The 18323-nt window shown below is 41.2% G+C and overlaps 1 long non-coding RNA gene across 8 annotated transcripts in view; it reads right to left on the reverse strand.

Moving 5' to 3' along the window:
- The window catches only part of LOC308654366, a 75483-nt gene extending 57502 nt beyond the window's left edge, over window positions 1–17981 (reverse strand). For 7 of the 8 annotated variants that reach the window (XR_014023244.1, XR_014023245.1, XR_014023246.1 and 4 more), the window contains exons 1-2: window positions 17343–17981; window positions 6795–11987 (exon numbers count right to left, since the gene is read on the reverse strand). This is a non-coding gene — a long non-coding RNA (uncharacterized lncRNA). The remainder of the gene's footprint in view (window positions 1–6794; window positions 11988–17342) is intronic. The other variant, XR_014023243.1, reaches the window with a different exon arrangement.
- Between the last annotated feature and the right edge of the window lie 342 nt (window positions 17982–18323).

An 18323-nucleotide genomic window follows, 5' to 3' on the forward strand; every position in this document is an offset into this window, starting at 1 on the left:
ATTGTTTTCTTCGCTGGGCAAAAGTTTTTCAACTTGATGCCATCCCATATATTAACTCTTGGCATTATTTTCTGAACTTTAGGGGACCTATTGAGAAAATCATTGCCTGTGTCCACATGCTGGAGTGCTGACCCTATGTTTTCTTCTAGAAGTTGCATAGTTTCTGATCTAATTCCTCCTATGTCTTTGATCCATTTTGAGTTGATTTTTGTGCAGAGTGAGAGACAAGGGACTGGTCTCATCCTTCCATATATGGGTGACCAGTTTTCCCAGCACCATTTATTTAAGAGGCTGTCTTTTCTCCAATGTGTGTTTTTGGCACCTTTGTCAAGGATCAGATAACTATCTGTGTGGATTTGTCTCCGTGTCTTCCATCCTCTATCATTGGTCTCTGTGTCTGTTTTTATGCCAATACCATGAGGTTTTTGTTAGGATAGATCTGTAGTATAATTTGAAGTCAGATATTGTGGTACCTCCAGAATTGCTTTTTTGGCTTAGAATTGCTTTGGCTATTCTGGGTCTAATTCTTCCAAATTAACTTTAGGGCTATTTTCTCCAGTTCTGCAAAGAATGTCAGTGGCATTTTGCTGGTGATTGCTTTGAATGTGTATATTACTTTTGATAGTATGGCCATTTTAGCAACATAAGCCTTCCTATCCATGAATATAGGAGGTCTTTCCATCTCTGTGTCTTCTTCAATTTCTTTCTTTAAGGTTCCATAGTTTTTATTATAGAGGTCTTTCACTTCCTTGGTTAGATTTATTTCTAGGGATTTTATTTTTCCTTTAGCTATTGTGAATGGGATTGATTTCCTGATTTCTTTCTCAGCAGATTTGATGTTGGTGTATAGAAAAGCTATTGATTTTTGTGTGCTGGCTTAGCAACCTGCTATTTTGTTGAATTTGTTTATTACCTCTAGAAGTCTTTGGGTGGAATTTTTTTTGCCTCTTATATGTATGGGATCATATCATCTACAGGGATAATTTGACTTCTTCCTTTCCTATTTTTATCGTTTTTATTTCCTTCTCTTACCTAATTGGTCTTACTAGAATTTCTGGTACTATGTTAATAGGAGTGGTGAGAGTCGACATCCTTGTCCCATTCCAGATTATAAAGGAAATGCTTTCAGTTTTTCTCCATTTACTATGAAGCTGATTTGGGTGGGGTTTTTTTCATATTTAGCCTTTATGAAGTTGAAGTAGGTTCCTTCTATCTCTAATTTACTAGTGTTTTTAATTATGAATGGGTAATGAATTTTGCTAAAGTTCCTCTCTGCATCTATTGAGATGACTAAGTAATTTTTGTCCTTAATTCTACTTATGTGATGAATTGCATTTATTGATTTGCATATGTTAAACCATCCTTGCATCTCCAGGCTCAAACCAACTTGGTCACGATGTACAATCTTCTCAATATGTTGTTGAACATGCTTTGCTGATAATTTAGAAAGGAATTTTCTTCTAAATTCATCAGAAATGTCGGCCTATAGTTTTCTTTTCTTGATGTGTCCTTGTCTGTTTGGGGTATGAGTGTGATACTGGCTTCATAGAATGAATTTGAAAGTGTTCCATCCCGTTCTATTTCATGGAATTATTGGAGGAATATTGGCATTAGTTCTTCTTCAAAGGTTTGGCAGAATTCAGCTGAGAGTCCATCTGGCCCCAGGCTTTTCTTTGTTAGAGGGCTTTTTATTATTGCTTCTATTTCTTTGCAAATTATTGATCTGTTTAGGTTTTTTTGTGTCCTCTTGATTCAATTTTGGAAATATGTGTCTACAAAAGTATCCATTTCTTCCAGGTTTTCCAATTTATTGGAGTATAGTCCAATAGTCCCTAATGATCCTCTGGATATCTGTGATATCTGTCAAGATTTCTCCTTTTTTAATCTCTGTTTTTATTAATTTGAATCTTCTTTTTCTTTCAGTTAGTTTGGTTAAGGTTTTTCAATCTTGTTTATCTTTTCAAAGAATCAAGTCTTTGTTTCATTGATCCTTTGTGTTATCTTTTTATTCTCAGTTTCATTGATTTCAGCTTTGACATTAATTATTTCTTTCTTCTACTGGTTTTACAATTGGTTTTTTCTTCTTTTTTAAGAGTCTTGAGATGTATCATTAGGTTATTTATGTGGGATCTTTCTGATTTTCTTATGTAGGCACTCAGAGCTATAAACTTTTCTAGTAGAACTGATTTCATACTGCCCCCAGAGCTTCTGGTAGGTTATATTACTGTTCTTGTTTGAGTCTAATAAATTTTTAATTTTTTCCTTGATTTATTCTATCATCCATTCATCAATTTATAAGTGCATTACTCAATCTTCATAAGCTTATATAGTTTCTGTAGGATTTTTTGGCTGATTTCTATTTCATTTAATTATGATCTGATAAGATGCAAGAAATTATATCAATTTTTTTAGTATTTACTAAGAGTTGCTTTTTGTCCTAAAATATGGTCTAAACATAACATTCCCCTAAAATTTGGGGAAATGTTCCATGAGCCACTTAGAAGAGAATGTATTCAGCTGTCATTGGATGAAATACTCTGTAGATGTCTGCTAAGTCCATTTTATCTATAATATTTTTCAGGTTTGATGAGTCTTTACTGAGTTTATTTCTAGATGACCTATTCATTAGTGAGAGGTGTTTTGAAATCACCCAGTGTTGTGCTGAGGTCTAGCTGAGGCTTTAATTCAAGTAGTGTTGATTTTCCCACATTTGGAGCATACATGTTTATTATTACTATATTTTCTTGTTGGATTGTTCCCTTTACCAGTATGAAGTGGCCTTCTTTGTCTCTTCTGATTAATTTTGGTTTGAAGTTGGCTTTGTCAGATATGAGAGTGGCTACTCCTGCTTATTTTTAGGCTCCATTCACATGGTGTACCAATTTCCATCTTTCTACTTTCAGTCTGTGGCTGTCTTTGCCTCTAAGATGGTTGGTTCTCTTGCAAGCAACATATAGTTGGGTCTTGTTTTTTAATCCATTCTGTTAGCCTATCTAATTGGAGAGTTGAGACCATTTACATTAAATATTATTATTATTAGAGAGATGTTTATTAATCCCTGCCATTTTTATTTCTTTTCTCTTCTCTTTTTAACTGAGAATTGAAACCAGGGGCACTTTAGCACTGAGGTAAGTCCCTAGCCCCTCTGAGACAGGATCTAACTAGGTTGAATGGGGCCTCACTAAGGTCCTGAGGCTGTTCTTGAACTTGCTATCCTCCTGCTTTAGCCTCTTGAGTCACTGGGATTATTGATTCCATTCTAATGCACAATTTGGTCTTGTTTCTTATTTGCTTGGCTACACTTCAAATGATAATTGTTCATTCATGTGAGCTCTGGGTTTTGTTGTGGTTGTTTTTTGGCTGTTTGTTGAATTTCTTATACATGCAGTGTTGTTTTTTTTTAAGAGAGAGAGAGAGAGAGAGAGAGAGAGAGAATTTTTTAATGTTTATTTTTTAGTTTTCGGTGGACACAACATCTTTGTTTGTACGTGGTGCTGAGGATTGAACCCGGGCCGCACGCATGCCAGGCGAGCATGTTACCGCTTGAGCCACATCCCCAGCCTTGCAGTGTTTCTTTAAATAAGTTCTGTAGTGTGGGTTTAGTAGTGAGGGTTTAAGTTTCTGCTTATCTTGAAAGATTTTTATTTCTTGATTGATTTTGAAGGATAGATTTGTTGGTTATAGCAATCTTGACAGTTATTTTTTTTTCAGGACTCGGAATACATCATTCTAAGCCTTCTTGGCGTTTAGAGTTTTTGCTGAGAAATCAGAAATAATTCTGATTGACTTCCTAAAAATGTGACCTGATGTTTTTCTCTTAAGGCTTTTAAAATTCTATCCTTGTTTTGTATGTCAGGCATTTTTATTATAATGTGTCATGGAGAGGTTCTTTTGATATTGTCTATTTGGAGTTCTGAATGCTTCCTGTGTCTAGCTGTCCATCCCTTTCTCAAGGTTTGGAAATTTTTCCATTATTATTTTTCTGAAGAGGTTATTCATGCCATTATCCTGCATCTCCCAACCCTCCTCAATTTCAGTATTCTTAAATTCTCCCTCTTAATGTTGTCCAGAAGTTCTTATGTATTCTAGTCATGGGTACTTATTTTCTTTTCTTTAATACTCTCTGAATGTTCAAGGTTGACCACTTCATTTTCTAGCTCTGAGATTCTGTCTTCACCATGGTTTACTCTAATAGATTTTTCAACTGACCTTTTTTTTTCTTTCTTTCTTTTTTTTTTTTTGATATATTATGTCTTTCATTTTTAAGATCTGTTTGATTCTTTGTCAATATCTCCATCTTCTTATTGAATTTCTCATTCATATCCTGTAATGACTTCCTTAATACATTCAGGTCTTTTTTTGTATTATCTTGGAATTCATTGATCATTTTTACAATCATTCTTTTGAATTCTTTATCTGATATTTCATCCACTCCAATATCTTTTGGTAGATATTTTGAGTGAGTTTCTGGTGAATTATGAACTTTAGGAGATGCTATGTTACCTTGTTTGTGTGTGTGTGTATTTATGTGTGTGTGTGTATACATACACACACACATATGTATAATATCTTATATTAATGTGTTGAGTTTTATGCATCCATTGGGATGGATTTCTCTTTCGCGCTTATGTTTGGTCATTTCAGAACACAGTCCACTCTTGCCAAAGTGTCCTAGAGTGATCTATATTGAGACCCTCCCCCCCTCATAGATGTGGTATCCACAGGCTTTGTGTAAATTCTGTTTTTGTTGTAGCAGTGGATGTCCATGAATGGCACCTGAGGGCTCACCCTAGCCATTCCTATATGGGACTTGGTTGTTAGTTTGGGTTTTTGCCTCTTTTCTTCTTTGTACTAAAGTGTAGCTAAAGTTTTGTGTTGTTACTTTGTGTGTGGAGCAAGGTGCACCATCTTCTGGCTGAGTTCGTCTCAGCATCAGAGTCTCTGCCCTGTGAACTTATAGTCCCCTGTAGATTCCCAGTACCTCACAGAAAGGAGGGAAATGAACAATAGCAACAGCCAGTTCAAACAATGTTCAAGCTCAAAATAAAACCACAGTTCTTATTATGATTAATAATAATAAGCATTAATTTTTAGCACATAAATGGGAATGGTGAGGCCAGCAATTTCCAACAGCAAAAACAATAAATAACTGTGAAGTAGATCTGGCATTCACACAAACAGCAGATGTCAACTATGTCATCCACAGCAGCAATAACAGCAATAGCATGAGTGGTGGGGATAGAATTTATATACACCAATTAGTTCTAAAAATGATTCTTAAAAACACAGTTCATTAGGAGAAAAGAGACTGTAATAGGAAGATAGAAGAGAATTTACAATACTCAAAATGTGAATAGAGACAATACATAAGAGACATAGCAGATGATGGTTATAAAGAGGAGAAAAATAGGAAAAAACAAAGTAAAAAGAAGAGAGAACAAGGGGATTTGGCCATTAAGGGAGAAGGAGAGAAAGAAAAACAAGAGAACAAACAATAAAAACAAAACAAAACCAAAATTAACAAACCCAAAACCTTAATCCTTAAAAAACAAGGCAAAGAAAAATACCTACATTTAAAATGAGGAAAAAATAAACAAGTGTGTGTGTGTGTGTGTGTGTGTGTTTGTGTGTGTGTGTGTGTGTCCACAAACAAATAAGAACAGCAAGCACACCAAAAATAAAAATGGAAAAAAAGATTCTTAATGGAAAATGAAAGAATCATCTCCACTGAGGTGGTTATGGGTAAAACAGTTGATGAGCCTGGACGGTCACTGCCGAAGCCCAACTGTTCTTCCTTCCATTTCTTCTTTGGCTTTTTGTGTTGCTCACCAAGCTGCCAACTGTAGTGGCCTAATACTGGAGCTGGTTGAGATAGCTCTCAGCTTTCCTTCTCACCATCATGAGGTAGGATGGGATGGAAAGTACTTTCAGTTGGAGCTTTGTCTGCACAGACCAGATCACTGTCCTCCCAGGGTGGGGTTGCCGCAGAGTTCTATGAATGGAGTCCTGGAGTCTGAGATTCAGGTCTAATTAGGCCTCAGGGGCTTTGTAGGGAGGTTTCTGAGGTAGAGAGAACTGATTAACGCAGCCTTAGGTCCTGGCAGTTGTCTGTCTCAGTCAGAGTCTAGATCTCAGAGCCTTCTAAGAATTCTACTCATGGGATAGGGGAGTCAATCATCCACACTCTCTGCTGCCCACAGACACAGCCTTCCCCTGCTTAGGCCCTGAATGTGTTCACAGCTGCCTCTTCGTATTCCAGACCCTCTTCCGCTGCTCATGTGAGCCGACAGACTCAAAGGAGAAGCGAGTTGGACTCTCCTACACGTTTCCAACTTGATTCTGTGGGTGCAATCTTCTCTGTGCCTGTTTCACTAATGTTCTGCTAGGTACACTCTAGGTCACACAGTAGGGGCTTGCAGGGACAGTATGGCAGTATTTTCTGTGGCCTCCTGGCTCCACAGCAGCAGCTGCAGTGTGAGTACTTCAAGATGGCTTCACCTCCCCTCAACCAGCCGAGAAACACAAAGCACTTTTCAAGCACCAGTGCACAGTGGAGCTTCTGGATCAGCTAAATTCAAGCTGCTTTTCTGATATACAGGTTTTACCATCCCAAATTGGCCCATTGTGTTTCTCCCTGTGTTCTCCCTCCCTCTCTGCTGAATCACTACCACTGTTGCAATCAGCTTAGCTGCAATGTGCTCTTTCTTCCTTGTTTAATATACCCAAATTTCTGAGTCTCTAAGACACTCTGACAGTCCAACATTGAGTGTTAATGAGATCCTTCTTTCACTCACCTGTCTAAGAAGCAGTACTCCTGCTGTGCGAATCCCAAGCCACAGAGCCACTAGGAATGCAGCTTCCTCTAGCCCGCCATCTTGAATTTCCTGTGAAGTGCTTGTTTCAACAGGAGAATACCAAGACCACATGGCAATCCAGATGCTGGGCATTGGGGACTGTTTTCTCTTTGTCATGACAGTGACACTTTTAGGGTCCTAGTATTGTTTTAATGTTCATTACTAACCTAGGATGTAGTTCTATTATGATTCTCATTCTCATAGGAAGAAATAAAGGCTTTGTGAGGTGGGTAATTTGCCCCACACCAAGTTAAAACTAGGCCTTCTTTCTCCAGGGTCTGCACTCTGGTCTGCCCTTTGGCCCTGCGTGGTGTGGACTGCAATATCACAGACAGGAGCTGGACTCAATCCCTAGAGATCTGGAACAATTTCACAGTAAATACGATAGAGAGGTTGAAAGTTTCCAAGAGCTTCGGGCTGCAGTGAGTGAAAGAACCAGAAGACACCAGGATGGAAGGAGAGAAAATGTGGAAAAACCAACTGTGACATTGAGACCATAAAAACCCTCCTTGGGAACAGACCAATAAAGGGAAAGCTGACTTACTGTTCCTTATCTGAAGGAAGACATTTATGATTTAGAAAACTGTTTTAAACTTTACTCTGTGTTTTCAGCATGAATTTAAATTGAGTGACAGAGGAAGGAAAGTGAGCAGCACGTGCCCTGGCCTTGTCCGTCAGCATCTCCATGCCATCACATGGGAGAGCAAAACTGTTTGGGGCTTTGTGATGGAAGCTGCAGGTACCTGGCAGTGCCAACAACTTAATCATAATGATTAAGAGAGAAATATGGTTATTAATAGCCTTATAAATGCATTCACTTTTCAGAATCACTCTCAAAGTGAAGTGACAGAATGAAATTCAAATTAACACACCAAGGCCCCCATTCTTTGTTCCCATACTGCACCCCCACTCCTCCTGATTTTAGTGGGTGCTGGATATCCATCTATTTCTAGTATTAGAAAGAATTCTTCTCTCTGAAAATTCCCAGGCAGCCAAAATCTTAACATTTCCACATGCTACCTCCTGTGCTCCCCTTCATGGATCCAAGTAGTAGCTCTGAGAGACCAAATGCACTCCTTTCTCAAACTGGAGAACACAGCTCTTTCAGGTGTGGGATGGGAATGTTGGGGAGCTGGTTTGATAAAAAGAGAAAAATGGGGGTGTAAAAATTTCCCCCTACTCTTTGTAGCCCTTTTATCCTTTCAGAAATCATCATTTGACAATTTTGTGTGCCTCTACGGTGTGACGGGCACTGTGCCAACCTCTAGGAATAAAAAGCCAGTGAAGAACTGGTGACTACCCTCAAAAACTCGATTTAGATGGCTTTGTCTAACCTTTCTCTGCACAATTCCTTGGATAGTGTTTAACAGATGTTTCCCGTTGGTGATGATTTCAACGATGGTGATGGTAACAGTGACGACGCAGGTTACCGCTGTCCACAAGCACAAATGCCCAATATTTAAAAAGCCATCCCGAAGAAACTCATCTTCACCCAAACAGTGGATCCATGTTGAGCAACTATTGTGCCGTGAAGACAGCAGTCTGGACTCTGTGAGAGGGTCAGGAAATCCATCTCTACCCAGGAAGGCCTGGGGTCCTAAAAGCTCACCCTTTAGAATAGAAATTCCCAGGCTGGCCTTGAGTGTCTCCAGACGTCAGAAATAATAAATAGGCAGTCAAGGTTTGGCTTCTAAGGTAGGCTGAAAATTGGCCCAGGAAAGCAGCTCGGGACATGAAAGCCATATGAGCTCTTGCCAGTTCATCCTCCTAGCCCTCAACTTAAGAAAGATGTATCTGACAGGTAAATCACCTGACTGTGTCATTAACTGAAGTGACCAGTTCCCTTCCAAAGTGTTAGTGAGCACTGAGTGAGAGCTGCAGGGTTAAGTGACGAGAGCATGGGTAATTTTCCAGGATATTTTTTTTGGAAGGTGGGGAAGTTTGGGGGTTGAACCCAAGGCCTCAAGCGTGACCAGCAGGTGATGTACCACTGAGCTGCATCCCCAGCGCCACAGCGTCTCCTAGGAAATACCAACCACTGATTATGGGATGGATTATTTGCAGATGATAGCTGCTTCTGAGCCACTAAGAAAGACCACCTCACACCACCACCAAGACCCCAGACCCGACCCTGGAAGACACCTGCTCCTCTAATTTTCCAGCCAGTTCACCTCATGCAAAGTCCCTGGCCCCCTTCGCCAGTTCCTGGCTGGACTCCACGTCTGCTCCACCTTTTCACTTGGGATGACTGTAGTTTCTTCACGTTTGCTGTTGTGAGAACTCTCGAGCCACAGGGATGAGGATGAATGTGGACAATGACACACTTTTTTGCACAGCACAGAGAGGGGTTGGTCCTAGATTAAAACTGGGGACTCTTAGCCCCAGTAACAAAGAAGATGGTTCATTACTGACAACTGAGATCAAAATTTTAAGAATCCCCTTAGTAAACCTCTCCTATCAATTAAAAGTAGCCAGCCACAAAGTAACTAACATTTACTGAGTGCTTACTATGTCTGGTCCTCTGTGGAGTGCTTAATATTTTCTATTTATTTTCTATCAGTCTGACAAATTTAAAATTATTATCCTCAATAAATTCTACAAAACGTTCCAGAAACTCAAAGAAGGTAAAGAACTTAATTAAGTTTACCCAATTAGTAAAGAGAAGAGCTGGGCTTGAAGCCCAAGTCTACCGAATGCCTAAGCTTTTCATTGCATGAGGGGGTCGTGAAGGTGACGGACCCTCTCCCAGGATCGCTGCCAAGACAGTCAGGAAGTCCTGCTTTAACTCTTCCAGAAACCTGACCCAGGAGCACATATATTCTCACCCCTCAGATTATCTAAATACATTTGTGATTTTCATTAAAGCAAAATAGCAATTATGTACTTGAAATATTTATAAAATAAGTCAACTACATTTGAGGGAAAATGGAAAAGCATTGTAATTAAACAGATCTGCACACGCGGCAGGGTGTTTTTCTAACAAAAAGAGTAAGGAGTAATGCTGCTGATAAAAACAATGAGGATCTCGTTTAAATGTTCTAATAACTCATTTAAGCACTGTTCTGAGTGGAACTGCGTATTAGTGATTTCAAATAAAGTCTTTGATGAAAGATTAAATATATCTTCTGCTCATTCTCTTCTGCAAAGCTAGTGATTCAAGTGGGCTAATTTGTTCCCTTTCTTCTAGTGAAATGTTTTAAGTGATCTATAAATGTTTTCCCTCTTCTATTCATATTATTCATATGAATAATAATGAATAAGGACTTACACGGATGCACTGGAAATGCGGGTGCCCTCACCCTAACCACCATGATACACCCACAAACACACACTGAATTCTCATTTGGGCTTCCAATAAGAAATGGGTATATCTCACATCTCACAAAATAAATACTCACTCAGTAAACTATGTAAAATAGGAACAAATTTAAAACAATTGATGGGTCACCTTTAAAATACTTATGCTAATTAATAAAGAGTAGCGTTTTTCCAAAAAGGGATATTCTATCTTTAGAATATATATCTTTAGAATATCTTTAGAATTGAGTTCTTCCAGCAGAAATTAAGATTGGCTGATTGAGTTGTAAGCTGAAATTTTTCTCACTTTCAAATTTAACAATATTCAGCATCAGTAGCTTCTAAGCCAGTGTGGAGAACACAAGCCACCCAATTTTAGTCCCTTTGGGATATAGGACACAGAGGTTGTGTCACTGTGATCAAAAGACCTGACAAGAACAACTTGGAGGAGGAAAAGTTACTTTTGACTCACCATTTCAGAAGTTCAGACCATGGTTGGCCAACTCCATGGCTGTGGGCCTGAGGTGACGCAGAATGTCATGGCAGAATGGCGTCGCAGAGGAAAGCAGCTTGGAACACACTGCTTCCTCCAGCCACCCGTACCTGCCCACCCTGAATGCCCAGTTAGTCCACTGAGTAGGTTACAGTTTTTTCAATGTGATTGTTTCACCCCTGAAAATTCTTACATTGTTCACATGTGAGCTTTTGGGGGACTGACTCCTCATATCAGTGTGAAATGACATTCATACGCTGTGAAATGCTGACCTAAAGGAAAAAATTCACACTTAATCAACATATCAGATTGGTCCTTTAAAAAGATCCCAGTTGAGACCTCCATATTGGACAACACTGGAGACTTTGGCTGCAGAGTTGTACTGAAACTCTAAAGAGAATCGTCCAGAGTACTTAGCACACTCTCCATGGTCAATCTGGTGTCTCCTCAGCTCTTGAAGTCTTCCTCAGAAGAGAGACAATACCTTATTACTTCTTATTACTTCCATGTCTAGTATCAGGCCTTTGACAAATATCCACTGAACAGAATAAGCGAGTCCATCGACATGCAGCGCACAGTGACTCTACCTGAGTATGCATAGTTTTGATGTTTTCTTCTTCCGGTATGATCTGACAAAAATCCTAATTTCAAAAAAGCTGATGAAGTCTCATTCCTGGAATTCACAAAGCCGATTGTGACATAAAGATGTTGATTTTGGCCCAGAGAACTGGGTATTCAGGCAGATCACATTCTCTCTGTGGAAAAGAGTCAGCTTTATCAAATCCAACCCTCAGGGTTCTGCCCAGTCTCGTTCCAGTCCAGGGACTGAAACATTCCCAAAGAGGAAAACTATACTAAGAGAAGCCCAAGGATCCCAGGTCAGCTGCCTGCTCCAAGTTCAGGTGACATGAAACCCTGAGCTCCTCAAAGACATGTAGACCCACTTAGCACAGAATCATCCGCTGAGCAGTGCCCAGGACGCCTGAGGGGAACTGGACAGGTCCTCAAACGAACAGATTCTTATTTGGCAACAGAGGTGCAACTTTGAGCTGTCTCCTGATAAGGGGGACTGCTTTATTTCAAGAAATTTGTGTACTTTTCTCCTATCTCCACGTTAGGGTTCCACTTCCCAAGTCTGCTTCTTCCAGAACTTTCCATTGCTTTTCCACCTGTCGGCCACTCTGGCCATACCCGCTGAGTCCTGACCACATCCTGGTACTAATTTCAGAAGATTCTTCCTTCAGGTCAGAGGTCCAGTCAATTTTCAGATTCATACACCAGGTCAGCCCGAGGAAGAGAATCACACTGAGGACCGGGTTGAGAGAAGGTGCCATGTGGGTGATCTAGATCAGAAACAATGTATTTTATATTTCTCCCAGGGATCAGCATAATTCTGAGTGCCCCGACTTGTAGTTCTATATTCTTCACTGTAGTTTTCTACCTCAGGTTGAAAAGATTTCCCATGTTGGATAAAATGAAGGAAGGAATAATTATGCGCTATCCTGTTCACCTCAGGCACATGCTCGTTCACACACACACAAACACACACACACACATTTTTCTTGGAAATGAAAAGTGGGATCTCGTGATTTAAGCCTCTTCTGAAACCTATCAGTTTCTTTGGTGTTTTCGCCTGAGGGCCCTATGATTCTAACTCTGTATGAGGTCAATCTACCCTTTGAAATAATCCTTTAAGGGTGATAGAGTAGGCTTCTTTAATCGACTAAAGATAAAACAAAAGGAAATTGGTTTATATTATAGCAAGTGTGATTTGGTTACTTACAGAAAGTTCTGGATGATGAGAACTTGTGTAACAGCATGTTTGAGTGGAAGGGAAGAGGGTCCCAGTTCTGAAGGATTTGTTGACTCTATCATATATTGACTGCGACCTAATCAAGCTATTTGATCTCTCTGAATTCAACTGTTGCAAGTTTTAAATGAAATGGTGTTAAGAAAACTACTTCATACATCAAAAAGTTTTTTAATAGTGTATTATTTTCATGATGTAAACCCAGATAGAAAACCCTAACTCCAGTTTTTCATTATTAACATACAATTAATTTGAGCCTTCTTTCACAAGAAAGAACAGAGGAGTGGGATGTGGAATGTTTGAAGTCCTATTTAGACAAATGAGTCAGGAAGCACGAATAGTGTGGATTGAAGGTAGAAAACAGTAAAGAAGATGGCAGCATTCTTCTCCATTAAGGGTGGCCAGATAAGAACTTCAGGAGGAAAATGAGGGCCAAGAAGACTGGGGAAGAAGAGAGTAAAAGACCATCATCAATCAATTTTAACTCAAAACTCTAAGCCAGACACATTCTAATGCAAGGTATAAAAGGATTTCTAGGCTTGAGCTCAGAACCATCATCAATAACCTTTGAGGAACCACAGTCTATAGGAAAGAGGCCAGAATATTGCTCCAATATTCAAAGAGGGGCTCTTTCCGGAAATGATGATTCACTGAGCTTGAAGTCCTCAAAAAATCCTACAATGGATCATTTTAAATGACTTTTGAGAATAATTATGTTATAGAACAGAGTGTAAATATTATCAACCTTGACATTGTGAAAGCAAAATTAGATCTGAGAGAAGCTAGAAGGTGAAGGAGTTATATATAAAAAAAAAAGTGGCAGGAAGATGAGAATATCAATATCCTTATCTTTTTAAGTGGATGGTCAAGAGATTATGTCAATAGCCAATTGAAAAAGAGAGTTGAAAGTACACTATTTTGAGTCACAAAAGTAACCATTAGAAGAACCAAAATATCGACATAATTGCATTAAAAAGAAGAGAGGTGGAGTGGTGGACAAGCTGATTCTCATCCACCACGGATGGGCTTCAATATAGAGTGTCTACAGGATGAACCAAGACTCCATAGTCAGCACATTTTTAGAGACAAAGGTGTTGCTTCAAAAGAACTAAAAGCAGAAATGGCTGCAGCTGGGGACTTCTGATAAGTGAGGGGGGGTCAGAGTGATGACACTTTAGCATAAGCCTTCCACACTGCTTGATGTTTCAAACCATGTTCATGAATTGCCTAAATTCTTTAAAACTTGTTTTTAAATGACATAAGTGTGATTCTGAATGAACCCCTAGGATCCTATGAGCTCCCCAAGAGCAGGTCATGTCAGGTAGTCTGGATGAGATCGCAGTTTAGTGGAGATGGATCTTACTTCTTTCTTTACACCTCCCTCAGCACTCAGAATTTATGTGCAATGAATGATGAATGACTTCTCAATTTCAGCCATTAAGACTCAAATGAAATCTTCGCACAATGAAGGCCTGTGTTGCGGAGGCACAGAGGGGCGATTAGTTGGATGTGGCTGAGTCTTTCCAATCCGAGAGCACTGAAGTCAGGCTTTGGCCATATTTCTGACCTCTCTCAGTGTTCAACCCAGCCTCTGAACTACTGATACCACAACCCAGCAATCTCCAAGGTCAGCACAGGCTGCAGGGACTTCAGTCTCCCTGTACCCAAGACGACTCCAGTTCCACAACAGTGTCCAAGGACAAGGGGGGACTTCTCTGCTCATGTTAGGATATATTTAGCCATTCCACTTCCAAAAGGGGCTGTACAGTGGATCTTTCAAGAACATGAAAACATCATCTCATGTTGAGCTTCTTTTAGAGGCTGTGGCTCCCTGTTTGTGATTGGGCAATTAAGCTGACCTTGGGTTTCTTTGCTGCCAAGACATGTTGAAGGTAGGTTTCCTTTGCTGAAATGGAGCACTTGGACAGCTACGTGGAGAGATAAAATGTTTCATCCAGATTCAGAACAAATTCATTTTCCAGGGCCCTAGCTGGCTCTCAAACACATACTTTGCTTTTAAAAATTCTCCAACATCTGCCTCTTTTTTTTTTTTTTTCCTCTGTTAGAGGACCAGCATAGGAAGAGGACCTGGAAGAACCAATTCCTCCCGCTTTCTGCTAGGTGCGACCACACTTGTGAGTTCACAGGAGAAAGCTTTAGGCCTGCTGAGTGAGGTGACCTTAGATCTACCTCCGTAACAGGACCGTGCACTCAGTTTGAACTTGAAGCTTTTCTTACTCCTAAATATAATACCTTCCGTTTGGGTTTAATATGCTAATGTCTGCTTGAAAGAAAATTGAAGGCCTGAGTTTCCTTAGGGGGAGACGTTTTTTGAAATGAGTTTTTGAGAGATGAACAAGATTTCACCAGGTATAGTCTGGGATGAAAAATCATTCCAGGAAGGGGGGGGGGGGTGGAAACGTGGAGGCTAAAAAAATAAATTAATAAAAAGTCATTTCTGACAGCTCTGTCAGAATGTCACTTCTGAAGGAAAATTAAGTTACCACAAATGACTCAGCTCAATGAGCCGAACAGCTACTCCCCCTCCCGATGGCAAATCCTCACCACCCACCATAACCCCCGCCCTGCAGCCCAGCACCCCCTCCAGGAAACAAACACACTGTCAGTCACCCTAGAGAGCCGAGGCTGCGGGAGAGGGCACAGAGCTGGACAGCCCTCTAAACCAGGCTCCAGAGCTTTGCCATGAGTCTCAGTGTCACTTAATGATAAATGATCCTTTCCCAACAATTTGCCACTGTTGTTAAACAGGGGTCTTAACAGACGCCTCCCACCTGCACTCTGCCTTGGTAATTAGTACATTTGGTCTCTGCGCATATATTTCACGGGTGACTCACACACAAGCTAAGTGATAGGTAACTGAATTACAAGGCTATAAATAGATCAACCGTTGCCTGGAAAAAAGCCGGAGTGGCTTATGAAGTCAGCAATATTCTGACAACTGATCCTTACAACACAGCCTAGCTTTCCTGCCCTGTCCTCCCTCTCCCCACTCAGGGAATTTGATATTATATATGTCTCCAAGTATAAGTCACAAGTGAATTATTGGCAAAAGGTAACTTGGGCCTGAAAGATTTTAATTATAAGAACATTTTTTATTCCTGAGAAGTCTGAGTTGGCCAGCCTCCAAACAATTCACATTTACCCAGGACATTGGGAAACAGGCAAGAACTCTTGATATGTAAAACAGAGCTGGCCAGGCCCCAGCGGACTTTTCTCTCATCATTTTGATTTATCTGTCCAAGTGGATGCTAGCTATGGAATCCTAGAAAGAAACCCGTTAGGTAGAACTTCCCAAAGTGTGATGTCACGCGACAAAAACAGCAAAATCGGTGACAGTCATGGCGACAGACCCTGAATGGAAATTACAGTCAACAGCCAGTTGGCCCTCCATACCAAGGCAGGGCTATTTTTATACAATTTTTAAGAACAGTCCTCCTGCATAAAAGCTTCTGTTGGCTTGGAGAAGAAACTTCTACTGGTCTTGACCAACTTCTACTGGTCCGTGTCATTAGGCATCATGTGTAGTTCAGTCTCCTCCCAGAAAGCAAGAGCCAGGCTTTGCTCACCTTTGTCCACAGCGTCCACCACAGAGCACAGCACAAAACTGGTGCCCATCAAACATTCGTGTAGAGCTACTAACTTAACTTTATCAAGGACTCGCCTCTCACGTGAATATGTGCGTCGGTGGTTTTTGTGTGGAAAAACAAATACATATATATCTTCCGTGATGCTCCGACTCTTCATAACATAAAATCTAGTCTTCTCTGTGTGACGTGGGGGACTTTTTGCAATCTGACTCCCATCTCCCCTTTGGCATCGTCCCTGTCCCTCTGCGTCAGCACCATATCTGTGCTCGGCTTCTCCAATGTCAGGGCAGAGATCTGCTCTCTTCCTAGGCACGTTGCCTGGCCCAGAAGAGGCATTTAAATTAAAATTTATGGAATGAATGACCTCATTTAATGAAAGTGGAACCTTGGAGACCCCCATAAAGGTGTGAGAGTGAGTGTGGGATGAAAGGAGCAAACAGCAGAAAACAAAGGAGAGAGGAAATTGAGGCTCTAACGTTCCTTTCCCAAGACCAGAACATGTGGCCCTGGGTAATGTTTACCTCTCTGTGGGGTCAGAGGGAAAGGATGCATTCTGCCCTGAGAGATAAAGAGTTAGAAAGTTGTTCCCAAGTTCATGGCAACACCCAGAAGGGAACTGGCTTTATAAAGTGGCTCTAAGGATGACGAGTCAGCATCGTCGCCACAGCACTCCATCCCCGATGTACACGGCGTCATGGAGCCCAGCCTCATACAGCCTGTCATGGACAAGGCAAGCTGTGGAAGGCCATGCTCGGGCCAGGTGGCCTTCCTGCCTGCAGTAGTTCTGCACGCCCCGAGTGCTGGCTGGATCAGGCTGGGCCTTCAAGTGGTCAGAAAGTGACAGCTCCCTCAGCAGGGGGCAGGGACACAGGACTCCAGCAAACTGACAGGGGACATGCCAAGACACCTCGCCTCCCAAGGTGGCAGGAGATCACCAGGAGGTATCTTGCCGAGGGTTACAGGTGGTTCTTCAGGTCTTCCCATGGCAACCCCACCAGGGAAACAGAAGACTAACTGGCCAAATGACTTGCTGGGAACCTGTGGCCATCGGCTGAAAAGGGTGTTTCCCTCAGCCAATTTGGTGCTAAGTCCTCCAAACCTTATTTTGTGTTCTTTTAAACATGTCCTTCCTCTGTGGATCAATTTTTTTCCCCTGGAAATGTGGAATGGTACTTTTCCTAATTGAAGAATGTCTCCTCTTCCCTGAATTCTCCCCTCTTAAATCTTTCGTGGGAAGATTGACCACAATGAAATTCATGTTATCATTAAGTAGGACTTACCCAATGGAATCAGCTGCCCCAGGGGAGTTGCCTCTGCTTATAGAAGAGACCCTGCAACACTCTCCTGCAAAGAAAGTGAAGTCAAGTCCAAAAGAAGAAATACCAGAGAGCCGGAATAGGAGTTCTTCCTGCAAAGTCCTTGCAGGCTGCCTCCAGTGTCTTCCTGTGCCTAGGTTTTGCCAATTAGAATTAAACACTTCTTTCTTTTCTTTCTTTTTCTTTTTTCTTTTTTTTTTTTTTTTTTTTTTTTTTTTTTTTTGGAATTGCTATCCTTCGATGCATCTTCTCTGCGATGGTGCTCCTGGTCACACCAGTCTGTGCTGAATCATCTTTTACCTGGATGGCGAGGAATTCTCCATGATAGCACAGTTCCTCTTCCTTGGCTGGCACTCCTCACTTGTTCCCCAGGGTGTGACAGAGCTCCAGTTTAGTTGTATGTGCTGCTCTTACCTTGGGGGTGGAAAGGCAACAGGGAGCTGTTGTGCCTGTGACCAATGAGGGCTGAAGGCACTCCCTCCCAGGGTCCCTCCCCAGAGCTCAGGAGCCAGGTCTTAGAGGAGACCTGGATTCCTGCAGTGACCTCAGGAAGGAAGCCTCTGGCTGTTGCTGACATTGTGCATGGGGAGCTGGGCTGGTCCTGGGATTAATTGTCAACGAGTAATGGAAAGAAACAGGAGGAGGCAAAATGAACAAAATTCTTGATATGTCCACGCGCCAGCGAGGAGGTGAGGTGTGAGGAGAAGTCTGTCACAGTAGCCAATAAACCAGGAGGGCCAAATGTTTGGCTTGAATAACTTAGAATCTGCTCCCTGCTTGCAGCAGAGCTTGGCAGTGAGTCAGCAAATCCAGCAACAGAATTTCTTTTTCAGGAGACACAGAGAGTCCATTTACATATGCTGGCTTGCAGGCACGTGCACACAGACACACGCACAGACACACACACAGACACACGCACACACGCGTGCGTGCACACTCTCTTCT

The sequence above is a fragment of the Spermophilus citellus genome (assembly GCF_964194105.1).
Source record: "Spermophilus citellus genome assembly, chromosome: 8".
NCBI lineage: Eukaryota > Metazoa > Chordata > Mammalia > Rodentia > Sciuridae > Spermophilus > Spermophilus citellus.